Source organism: Haemorhous mexicanus, chromosome 1 (genome assembly GCF_027477595.1).
Source record: "Haemorhous mexicanus isolate bHaeMex1 chromosome 1, bHaeMex1.pri, whole genome shotgun sequence".
Lineage (NCBI taxonomy): Eukaryota > Metazoa > Chordata > Aves > Passeriformes > Fringillidae > Haemorhous > Haemorhous mexicanus.
Window position 1 is genome coordinate 123,316,258 of NC_082341.1, and position 11,642 is coordinate 123,327,899.

Here is an 11,642-nt window from a genome sequence, read left to right on the forward strand (position 1 = left end):
AAATATAATTATGCAATGATGTTGCCTTATTTTTAAATTAAGGACTCATTCACAAGCTAATTCCTTTTTCTGATTATATGTTTCTTTGCTGCTTAGCACAGAAAGTTTAAGTGTGCAAGCCTTGGTTGCTTTTTCTCCCTCTTAGATTTATAACAGGATTCTGTTAATAAACAGACAAGTGCTTATTCATATGCTGTCACCAGCAAAGACACAAATATGCAACTAAATACTTATGCATCTCCCACAGATACAAATATATCTGTAAGAACCATCACTGATGTGTTAGAGACCTCTAGAGCTGTAGCTCTTCTCATGAAACTACAGTTGCTGATATTACCAATTATTTTTTTAGGGCTATGGTTCAGGTATGCAATATCAAGCTTTCATTTAAAAAACTAAACAAACAAACAAAAAAACCCCTACAATAAACCAAAAAAACTCACTAACTAAAAGTGACAGGTCCCTTGTAGAATTAGCAGAATATCTCCAATACACTATAATAAACTGCACAACACCTCAGCAACCGCCATGGTTTCTGAATCTTTAGACACTTGCTTGAAACAGAGGGATGTGAGTCTTTACAGGTAACTTCTACATAAACATCACAGCCATAAGACAACCAAAATCAGGACTTCACTGTGTCTTTAACCATCCATTCACTTATCTGGTTCTCATCCATCTATACCAAGGTTATAGGACTTCCAGCTTGCAAGGTCTGCAAGGAGGGACAAGGATAGCTTGAGGGGATACCTCACCCTTCAGAGCTAAATCTATGTTTCTAACTTAGGAATAGAAATACATTGCTCCAATGCTCTCCAGTGACTAGGTTCACTCTCCTATCTGACTACCTTTTGTAGTAGTGTTAATGACACACAAATTCTGAGAATTTCTTTCACCTAGGCACACATTTACCAACAGGATTGCATGGTGCTATGCCATGCTCCATTGCAGCCACCTCCTGCCTCTTCACCTTAGGGCTGTGAAGAGACCTTGTCCTCTTCAATCTCAAGAAGTTAGAGCTGGTGGCACAATCAAAACAGACACAGGACTATTCGTTCACCTGTAGATGGAAATGGAGACTTATGCAGAAGAACAGTTAAAATTTGAACAAAACGCCAATCACCTCATGTCTTTAAAAATGCTATTATTTTATCAGATGCAAACCATTCCTATCAAAAACTCGTAATAGTCACCTTACATTATTCTTAAGGTCATATAAAATCGCCAAGCCCATAATTCAAGCTGTCTTGAATTAACTCTCATCAACAAATGTATCCTAATGATTGGACAGTTAAATACAGAATTAAAGAACCACAGAATTGGTCAGATTGGAAAGGATCACAGTGGGTCATCTGGTCCAACCTCCCTGCTCAAGCAGGATCATCCCAGAGCACATGGCACAGGGTTGTGTACAGATGGTTCTTGAATATGTGCAGTGAGGGACACTCCACAACTTTTCTGGGCAATCTATTCCAGTGCACAGTCACCCACATAGTAGAGGTTCCCAATATTTCAGTGGAACTTTCTGTGCATCAGTTTCTGCTCATTGCCTCTCGTCCTGTTTCTTGGCACCACCAGAAACCTGGATCTACCCTCTTGACATTCCCCATTCAGACACTTGTATACACTGACAAGGACCTTTCTCTGTTGTCTCTTCCCAAGGCTGAACAGGCCCAGCCCCCTCAGCCTTTCATCACAAGAGAGATGCTCCAGACTCTTATTCATCTTTGTAGCCCTTCACTGCACCTGCTCCAGAAGCTCCGTGTTTCTCTAGTGCCGAGGAGACCAGAACTGGACACAGCACTCCAGACACGCCCCAGCAGGGCTGAGCAGGACAGTTACCAGCCACTTCAGCCACACAGGTGAGTGGGATTCTTGTCTGAATGAGGACTGAGTAAAGAGATCAAAGCTTGACTGCAGTTATGAAGGCAAACGTGCAATTCCAGTCACACGTAACATAAACTTCCAAACTAAATGCACCCAATACACTATCAAAAAGATTCATTTTTGTAATATGGATGCTTTTCCAAGAAAACTCTCAACCATAATTGGTACCAAGATGTGGGCTTGGCAGGTGTATAGAAAACTTCAATTTTTGTCTCTTAATACATGGTACTAGAGATGGGAAACATTTCTGCCTTCATACAGGACCCAGATGGCAAACCGTGAAAGCTTAATTTCAAGAGCATTCAGGCTGACAGCTCTACAAGCAGCTAGCTGAATTTAACTTATGTGATTATGACACATACACAGGACTCTTCAACCATGTGGTCCAACACTCTACCTATTAGAGGCACAGCTATGAGATCTGTGTGTGCTGCAGGAAAGCCTTTACTGTGCAGATCAGGTCTGGATTACTACACTAGGAACCCCACGTGCACGTGCATACAGCAGATTTCCATGGTCTAGCTTGTCAACCAGGATATTGGTTCTATTTCTGCTTTTGCAAAGGGTAGTGAAGAGTCTAAACTTAAAGGGTTTTGTTTGTGTTATGACTTAACTCCACGCTGGCACACCACCTACTGACAGCCTAGCATTGCTTTCTGTGTTTATTAAAATCCTGTCCCGATGTGAGCCCAAGACCTCTGACCCTGTGCTGTGCAGCAGTACAAACCAGAGCAGCAGCATTTGTCAAGACTCTAAAAAGAAAAGAGTGGCCTGAAGAGAAAGGGTCTTCGGGCCACTGGTGGTATATTGATAAAAATTAATAAGCTCAACTGTTCAGCATTTCAAGCCAAGCAGTGGGAAATGAATTGTCTCCCAGCTGAATGAGAAGCAAGCAGTAGGACAGCTTATCAGCAAGCAGTTAATGAGACTCTGGTATGCTGAGGAGCTCTTTCATCCAGGCACAAAGTTAGCAAAAGGAGTAATAATTGTATGGTTATATCTCATCCTCCATTTCAGGCATCTCATCATCTCCCAGGTGCAAAAGTCAGTTTAAGATTATTTTGATTCCACATTATTTTAAGGTATTTGTGTATTTTAATGGTTGCAGATACGCAGCTGGATTGTGGTGCACTGAACAGAAATGCATTAAAGCATCACCCTTTGTCCTGACATTTCTTTGTATACCACTACTGCACAGCTCCAGAAGGCTGAACTTCCTGTCCTTATTTTGGCAAGGTTTGACATTCTTTTCCATGTATTTACTTTGATGCTCCATAAGTAGCACCCTTGAATCTCACAAGCTTTTCTAAGAAAGAGGAAACTATGACAAAATAGTTGATCCTAATAGTGAAATTAAGCTTGTCTAGAGAGAATTGATAGCAACTAATGAGCCCTTCTTTCTCCAGGTTGCAGCTGACACTACATTAAGTTAACCAAGCATTCCTGAACTCAGTAATGCTGGGATTTGACAGATACCTCACATCATCCTGTCATCTTTAACACTATTTAAGGTATCCTGATCCACCAACTTTGCCTCCTTCAGCAACCCACTGGTAGCTACTCATCTCCCTTTCCCCCTACTTCTCATGACACCTTGATTTGGTCTGGATCTCTAGATATCAGCCTATCTGTTTTACCTTAACTCCAAGAATACCATAAAAACACCATTTCTGGAATTTTCAGTGCAAGGAAGACATGAGTGATAAAAAAGGAGAGAGAGGCTGTCACATATCTGACTGAAGAGCTGCGTGATCATCCTCCTTTCCCTCTGCTCACAACACGAAGGGTACACAGTCACATCAATGGAATTCCAGTTCCTCAGTGCCAAGGACATCATGTGCTTGTCCCTGTTAGACGCTAAATAGCAATTTAGGATAATAAAGGGAGGGATATTTCCTATGGAGGTCGCTAATGTTGCAGTCTCTTTAAAAGATTAGTCTCCAGAAGTATCTAGTGTGTCTAATCATCTCAAGGGTCGATTGGAAAGAAGAAGATTAAGAGTGGTCTGATCCAATCAGAAGGGATTTGAGGAAGAAACAAAAAAAAGTTGTAGATTAACCTTTTATAAACCCTCAGGCACAAGTCTGAGGAATTGATAGAAGCTCTGCATAGCTGTGCAAGTATGTGTTCATTTTGGTGTGTGGTCTTAATGGGATCACTGCTGCAAGGGGCTTTGCCCTCCAACTGATGTTTCCCTGTTTGGTGTGTGTACCTCAGCTGAGATGGCACAGGGCATCCAACTCCTTCTGCAGCTACATCCAGTCTGGAACACCGTCATTAACCACCCAGGGGGAAAACCTGATGCCTTCATTTGCCCTGCTTAGAGCTAAAGGCTGAAACATTGGCTGACCTCCCTAAGTCACACAGGTACTGCAGGGAACACAGCCCTGGGATCTCCAAACAAAAATTACTGTCAACAACAAAGAACTTTTCTACCTGGAGACAGAAGAAGCATTAATAGTTAATCCTAAAGCAGTATTGCAAAGACCATCAGGGAATGGGCACAAGTTTCTAGTGCACAAAGATATTTGCAGAAAAAGCACCCCCTTTACTTCAGTTTTAAGTGTTGCCACTAAAATTCCATGAAATCTAACTGTAACAATTAAACTAATGAAGATCCAGCAGATGTTGGATCTGTGATATTTTATAGCATTATTTTAATTGGGGAAAGAATCCAGTTTTGTTAAAATATTAATGAAAGCATGCTCATTTTGCTTCTGGATTCACAAAATGCTTCTCTTCAATAGCTTGTTCCTGTTTCCAGTTCCCACTGTTGCTTCTTCATCTTACTAGTGAGACTGCAAGAGGCAAAAACAAAGAATTAAGAGTCTTTGTGCACTGAACTGTTGAATGTTCACTGTGAAGAGGACAACACAGAGGCTGACATGGGCATATTTTTTCCTCTATGAGTGCACCTTGGAAACATGTCCAATGGAAGCCAAATTTAATTCAGCCTCCCCGAATTTCCTTTTGATTATGTCCATACTGTATGAACAAAAGTCACAGGAGACTTTCCAAGTCTTGAGCTTCAAACTGCAAACATCATTATGGACAAAATATCCCAGAGTAAACTAGAAGGCTTTCACATAACAACTATGTTTGACTTGTTATGAAAAGGTAAAAAAACTTCAAGTTTTGCACTCAGCCTAAGTCATGGGATCACAACTATCTAGGTTTGCCATGAGGCCTTGCCATTTGGAACATTTCTAAAGGCCTAGACTGAATTCTCATTTCTGACTGACTGTCAGGAGAAGTTCTCTTTTCTGTCCCCACAACAGAAACCTCAAATTCTGTCATTTCCATAACAAGCAATCCTGTGCATTTTTTTCCTGAATCACTCTGCTATATGTGCCTCTCTCCTGTTATACATCTGTTGTGGCACAAGCTCATTTCCCCACTGTCATTCTCTGAGTCAGTATTTGTACTTCTGTCTCATATTATGAAGAAAACATCTCTAGTGGCACTACATTTTAATTGGTATGAAAATATTTGGTAGCATAGTCAGTAACACCCACAACTTTCATTTATTGCTTCTCTCTCTCTATGGAATACTGGTATTATCATCCACTTTTAAATGGCATTATTCAGTCCCTATTTTTTATTTCACTGATGGGACTCCAAGTTTTAAGCAATCCATTTTACTAATATGTCAGACTCTTTTCAAGGAAATAGCCTAGAGACGTGAGAAGGGAATTTAATCATGACACAAACATCAGTGGACTTTACACCAACATCTTCAGCTGCACTTACAACCAGAGCCTGACACAAGGTCAGATAGGACCATAACACAAAGCTATTTCTGAAATTTCCATGGGCAGGTCTTCTTGGTCAGCAGCTCTTGCCACAGACCAAGCTGGCTTCTCTTGGAAAGGCCCCATGAGGGAAATAATCACGACCATGTGCCCTGTTGATTACACACTGCTAGAATATCAAAGCCTTTACACCTGCAGCACTTTTATGAAGTTGTACTTATGTATAACATAGGGTATGGTAATGAATATGCACTGTGGGGGGCAGGAGGAAGTCTACAAGCAGACTGCTGTCCATCCAGAAACATGCAGGTAACAAAAAGAGCATTTTGAATGAATGCACACAACATTTCTCTCTCCTACACATACATCCATGCCCAGCAAGTCAACTGATCTTCCAGTAATACATTTTAAACAGGCCCTACAACAGAAAAAATACTTGCCTCTGCTTTCTGTCCTTTGGAATAAAAGTGCCTGCATGGCATTGTGAAAAAATATCTTCTAGGTTCCAAATTAAAATTCCTTTTTATGCCCCTTCTCTGTTGATCATCTCCATAACAGTGGTACTAATTTCCTCTAATTTCACAGTTAACTCCTCTGTTTTTTGGAAGCTAAGCAAAACAGAGTGGAAGGGCATCGCTTTCTAAAGAAGAAACTTGGAGCTCAAATTTTGGCTGCATTAACCTGGGCCTAACTTTATGTATCCCAGCACAGCTAAAGGGTGCAGACCTCTCCTTTGCCTCACTCAGCCTTCCACACACCCATGGACCAACCCCTCAGCCACAGCAGCCAGGAGGCTCTCGTGGTGCCAGCACCATCCTTGCAGGAGAATCAGCTCCCTCTAGGAAGGGAGGAGCCAGGTTGCCATCCCTGCTCCCGGTGCTGAATGAGGCACAATGCAGTCCAAAAGAAAAATAAACACACACAGACTAAACCTTAGCCACTTCCAGGAAACAGTTTTTTTGTGCTTTTCTCTAATTCCTCTTTTAGATTATTTAGATGGACATTCTTCCAACATGTATCACCATGAAAAACACCAGAACAGAGGAAGAGAGGCGCTGCTCACATTCCTCTATTTTAAAGTTGGCCAGAAGTGACGACAGTGATGGGGCATTGGGTGAAAACCTGTTACAGCAGCCTCTGCCATGTGCTGGGCAGGTCTGAGAGCTGACCACTGCTCATGCAAACTAAACTTATAAACCTACTCCTTGGCAATTCTTGGGGCCTGGCTCAAACATGGGTCTGGAGGCTGAACCCAAAGGAACGTCCCTTCCTCTGGAACCAAAGCATGGACCTAGAAGAGGGCATTTATTTGCAAAGAACTTGGGCTGAATCCTGATTTGTGTTACATTTGGGATAAAACTAGGATTAAGTTATCCTGTACTTGCACTGCTCTCAGGTAGATCAGCTCAGGACTCCTGTCACTCAAGCAGGTGGCACACAGAGCATAAATCTGCAGACATTTACACACAGACGTACAAAACCCACTATCCATTCCATTTCATGGGTCATTAAGATCGTCTGTAGCGCTTTATATGCAGTTATGAATAAATTAATTGTAAAAAATAAACAGTGGTCTTTATTTAGAGACAAAACCCACTTCCAGGGGTTTTTCTAAAAAAATCCAAACCAAAACAAACCCCAACAAAATAAAAAATTGAAGAAACGTAAGCATGAGACCCATTTGAGAACAAAGAAAGTGTAATGCTCCATCTATGAAAACCACACAAAGTTCGGCAGAAAAGTGAAAGAATGCATTTAAAACAAACAAACAAACAAACAAACAAAAATCCAAAAGAGTCAAAAGATGGTCAGACATCTTCTGCCTCGCACCCCAGCCGGGAAGGACCCGGGGGGGCTGCGATGCCAGCATCCCCGGGCGGGCTGCCCGCTCTCTGGCTCTCTGTCTCCTTCCCTTCCTCCCTCCCTCGTTCCCGGTTCCCGTTGCCGTTCCCCGCCGCCTCCCGGCCATCGGCACGTCCATGCTGCCATCTAGTGCTGCCGCCCCGCTGCGCACCCGCCGCGCCCGCACCGCCCGGCACCGCCCCGGCAGCACCGCCCGGCACAGCCCCAGAACCGCCCGGCACAGCCCCGGCACCGCCCCGGCACCGCCCCGGCACCGCCCGGCACCGCCCGGCACCGCCCCAGAACCGCCAGGCACCGCCCGGCACCGCCCCAGAACCGCCCGGCACAGCCCCGGCACCGCCCGGCAGAACCGCAACAGGTGCGAGACCGCCGGGACCCGCAGCGCCGGAGGGAGGGACACGGGGGCGGGAGCGGGGCCGGAGAGGAGAAACGGAGCTGGTGAACGGTCTGGAGCACAAGTACAGTGAGGAGGGGCTGAGGAAGCTGGGAGTATTTAGCCTGGAAAAAAGGAGGCTCAAGGATGACCTTATTGATTTCTCCAACTCCCTGAAAGAAAGCTGTGGCCAGGGGAGGGGTTCAGCCTCTTGTCGCACGCAGGTAGAGAGCACAAGAGTCACAGTCTTAAGCTTCACTAGGGGAGCTTCTGGTTAGACATTAGGAAGAAATTATTCAGAGAAGGAGTGATTAGATATTGGAATGGGCTGCCCAGGGAGGTGCTGGAGTCACCATCCCTGGAGGTGTTTAGGGAAAGACTGGATGTGGCACTTGGCCACAGTCTAGTTGACAAGGTGGTGTTTGGTCACAGGTTGGACTCAGTGATCTCAGAGGTCTTTTCCAGCCTGTGATTCTGTGACTTACTAGCTTTCCATCTTGCTTAATGTGCAGAAGTGGTTTCAACGGGATGGCAGAACGTCTCAGAGCTGGCAGCATCAGCTGCCAGCCAAGGGCAGCAGCCCCAGTGGCATTGCTGAGGCCCAGGATACAGCTCCTGTGTTTGACACGGGTCCACGAGTAATGGGAATGGGCACAAGCAGCTGCAGCCAACCGATGGGCAAACACCTGAGACACAATACAAGTGGAGTTTCTTCCTAAAGTCTCTTCCTATGCAACAAGAAAGCAGCATGGCCATGCAGACCTTTTAGGACTTTGGACTCTAAAGGCTCAGGAAACTTCAGGTGTTGCTGCAAGCATCTGTTTATGTGGGGAGTCAGCCAGTCCCTCCTTCCCACTGCCCCTTCACACAGGAGGTTTAGCATGGTCAATGAGATGGAGATGGAGCATCAGCCAAGCCAGAGGTGCAGGTGCACAGGCTGGAAGAGGAGGAGGGGGGGAGCATTTTCCCTTGGCATGCCCTTTAAAAAGTGCCTCTTCAGAGTTTTCATAGCGTTTACACAGTCATCAACCACTAAGTAGCAGCTTGGGGAGTAAGGCCAGACCACCAGCTACCAAGAATACCTGAAATGGTGGTAGTAGAAGTCCTGGAGTCCTTCCTGCCTGCACTAGTGAGTTTCACAAGCAGCCACCCAGGCTCATGGCTGGAGGAGAGACTAATACTTTCAAACAGAGAATAAAGGAGTTTCCTATTTGCCACATTTTCATTTATACAAGAATCATATAGGAGGGGAGGTAATACAGCTTCTCTTCATAATCTTCACATCCCAGAGACAATTTCTGTGATTTCATATGTGTGGGGTGAGATTTACTGACAGCCCCCTCGTATCTTGGCCTAGTGCTGCTCAGTCAAGTCTCTCTTGACTTGTTTCAAATACTTCACTTTATCAAATACCAAAGGGGCAGAAATTCTCAGTCCTGTTATCCTGCTTTGCCTGGTTGAAAAGTGAGATGTAGAGATATGGCAAGCAAAACAGGCAGAAGAAAACAAAGCAAAAACACAAACAATCCAAAAGACAATGAATGCTTCAAAACCAGGGAAACAGGAATAGGTTGCATGAAACAGCAGGATGAAACTGAGGCCAGTGAAGAATTAGCAAAGCAAGAAGGATGAAAAGCTGTTTTAACTTTTTGGTTTGTTTTGCTTTTCTGATGCAAAGCCCCAGTTTGTAAGGAAAGAAATTCCACAAAGTCTCAATTTTCACTAAAAAACAAGCATCCCTAATCCTCACAGCTGCAGAAATTATGGGGAAAAAGCATGGAACTGCACTCTAGTATACCCAAGCAGCATGATAAAACAAGAAACAAAATTATTTGGTTTGAATCCTAGGGGAACTTAAGTCCAGTTTCTTGTGGGAACTAAATGTCTATATTTAGTGTCATAAGGACTGAAAGGATGAAAGACTACAATGATGATGACAAGAGTATTATAATAAGAGCAAAAATAAGGAACAAAGTCTGCACTATAAGGAGGTTTGTACAAAAGAAAAATACTTGCTTAAGGATCTCACACTCTGTGCTGACAGACACTGCACCAAGACTGGAACTCCCAACATCCTTGGATTTACTTTTTTCTATGAAGGGAACTGTTAATTTTAAGTGTCTGGAGTCAAGGTCCTGAAGAACAAGAAGCGCAGGTCGCAGAACCCAAACCAATGTCCCTGGTTCATGCTGATCAAGCCGGCATTTTGCAGCATGGCCCAGCAAAAAGCACTGCACAATTTTGGTGTGTGTCCGGTGTGTTGAACAGCTCTCCCCTTGGCAGGGGACAAATTTAGTTCTTAGCTTTGCCTTCTCATGTCTCACACAGCAACTTTCTTTGTGTAAACAGATACCCTCATCCACTTTATATTATTTCATAATTCTTGGCTTTAGAGAGTGGAGGCCCTTGGTTATGCTGGAATTCAGTCACCTTGTAGGACAGTCCTAGTAGTACTGCCCTCTCCTATGGAAAAAAGGAAAAACTCCTTTATGGAGGCCAGTTCTGGTTATGTCTTAAAAGCTGGTACAAGGAGCAATCACCAGTAACTTTCTTCAGATTTTTAACTTTTGCCTGCCAGATTTAAGGGCCAGCCTCAGAAAAGTATGAAGGAAATATGTTCCTGCCAAGACACTATTAGAAAAAACTATTCATGGAACAGCCATTGCTTTGGGGTATTACGGCGGCACTGCAAACTGCTACTGATAATTAATAAGTGGCTTAAAAGAGCTTTGTCTTAGGAAAGTGAGAACACATCTCCCATGGATTAAATAAAAACATTTTTATATTATTTATTCCTATCAAAGAAAGTTTCCCCACTAATAGCAGGGGAAGATGTTGATCAGCTCACAGACTTCTTTAAAATCAGCTTAAGGACAACATTGCAATCACAACAGCATTATGTGGGGGCATTTTTGTCAGCATTGACAATTTTTATCCTGTACAAATGGTGGTGTTTAACAAAGACATATGTTTACACAGATGGAGGAGGGAGGTTGTAGTAATGGTGTGATTGAAAGTAAATTGGATTGGTTGAGTAGCTGATGCCAGCTGCCGTTTCAGTCTAGGAGTAGGTGGGTACTCGAGATGAGCTGTAGTCACTGGGACCAGATATTGGAAGTTTGCTGGGTACCTCTTATCATTCATTTGGGTGATCCTAAACCCATCACTCAGCAGCTGAGAGCTGGCTCAGGGTTCAGGATTCAGTGAGGCATTTTGGGCTTGGGTGTTCCAATCCTGAAGGAAGGAATGGCATTTAAGTACACATCTCTTTAGAGGTGGGCACACAGCATATAGATGAAGGCTAAACTTAAGTATCCTTACATCTCCCCAAAAGGAGAATTTATTTAAAGACCACCCTCTCTCTCTTCCCTGATGGTGGCTGACTGTCCAACAAGCCAGACACACAGACAACTGTACTGTTGTTTAGCCAAAATAACATGGCATTGACCTTGCAGAAGAAACACTGGTCCTAGAGTGCTAATGTTTTGGCTGGTCAAAAAGGGGTTTCTAAAGATAGAAGCTCAGTTTCAGAATTTGGGTCTTTATGAGCTACCACTGCTGGAATATTGAAGTATCTCAGAGCTAACGCGAATGACAACTTCTTCCACTCATTGCCAGTCTCACATGAGCAAAGGGTCTGCTCCTCCCCACATCTCTCTTTACAGACCCTGCTGCAGTCTAGTGGTGTTGGGATGAGGGACAGAGAAGGACCAGGAAGGGCTGGGCTACATTCAAGCTTTTACTTCATTTTGTGGCATTAGGTTTTT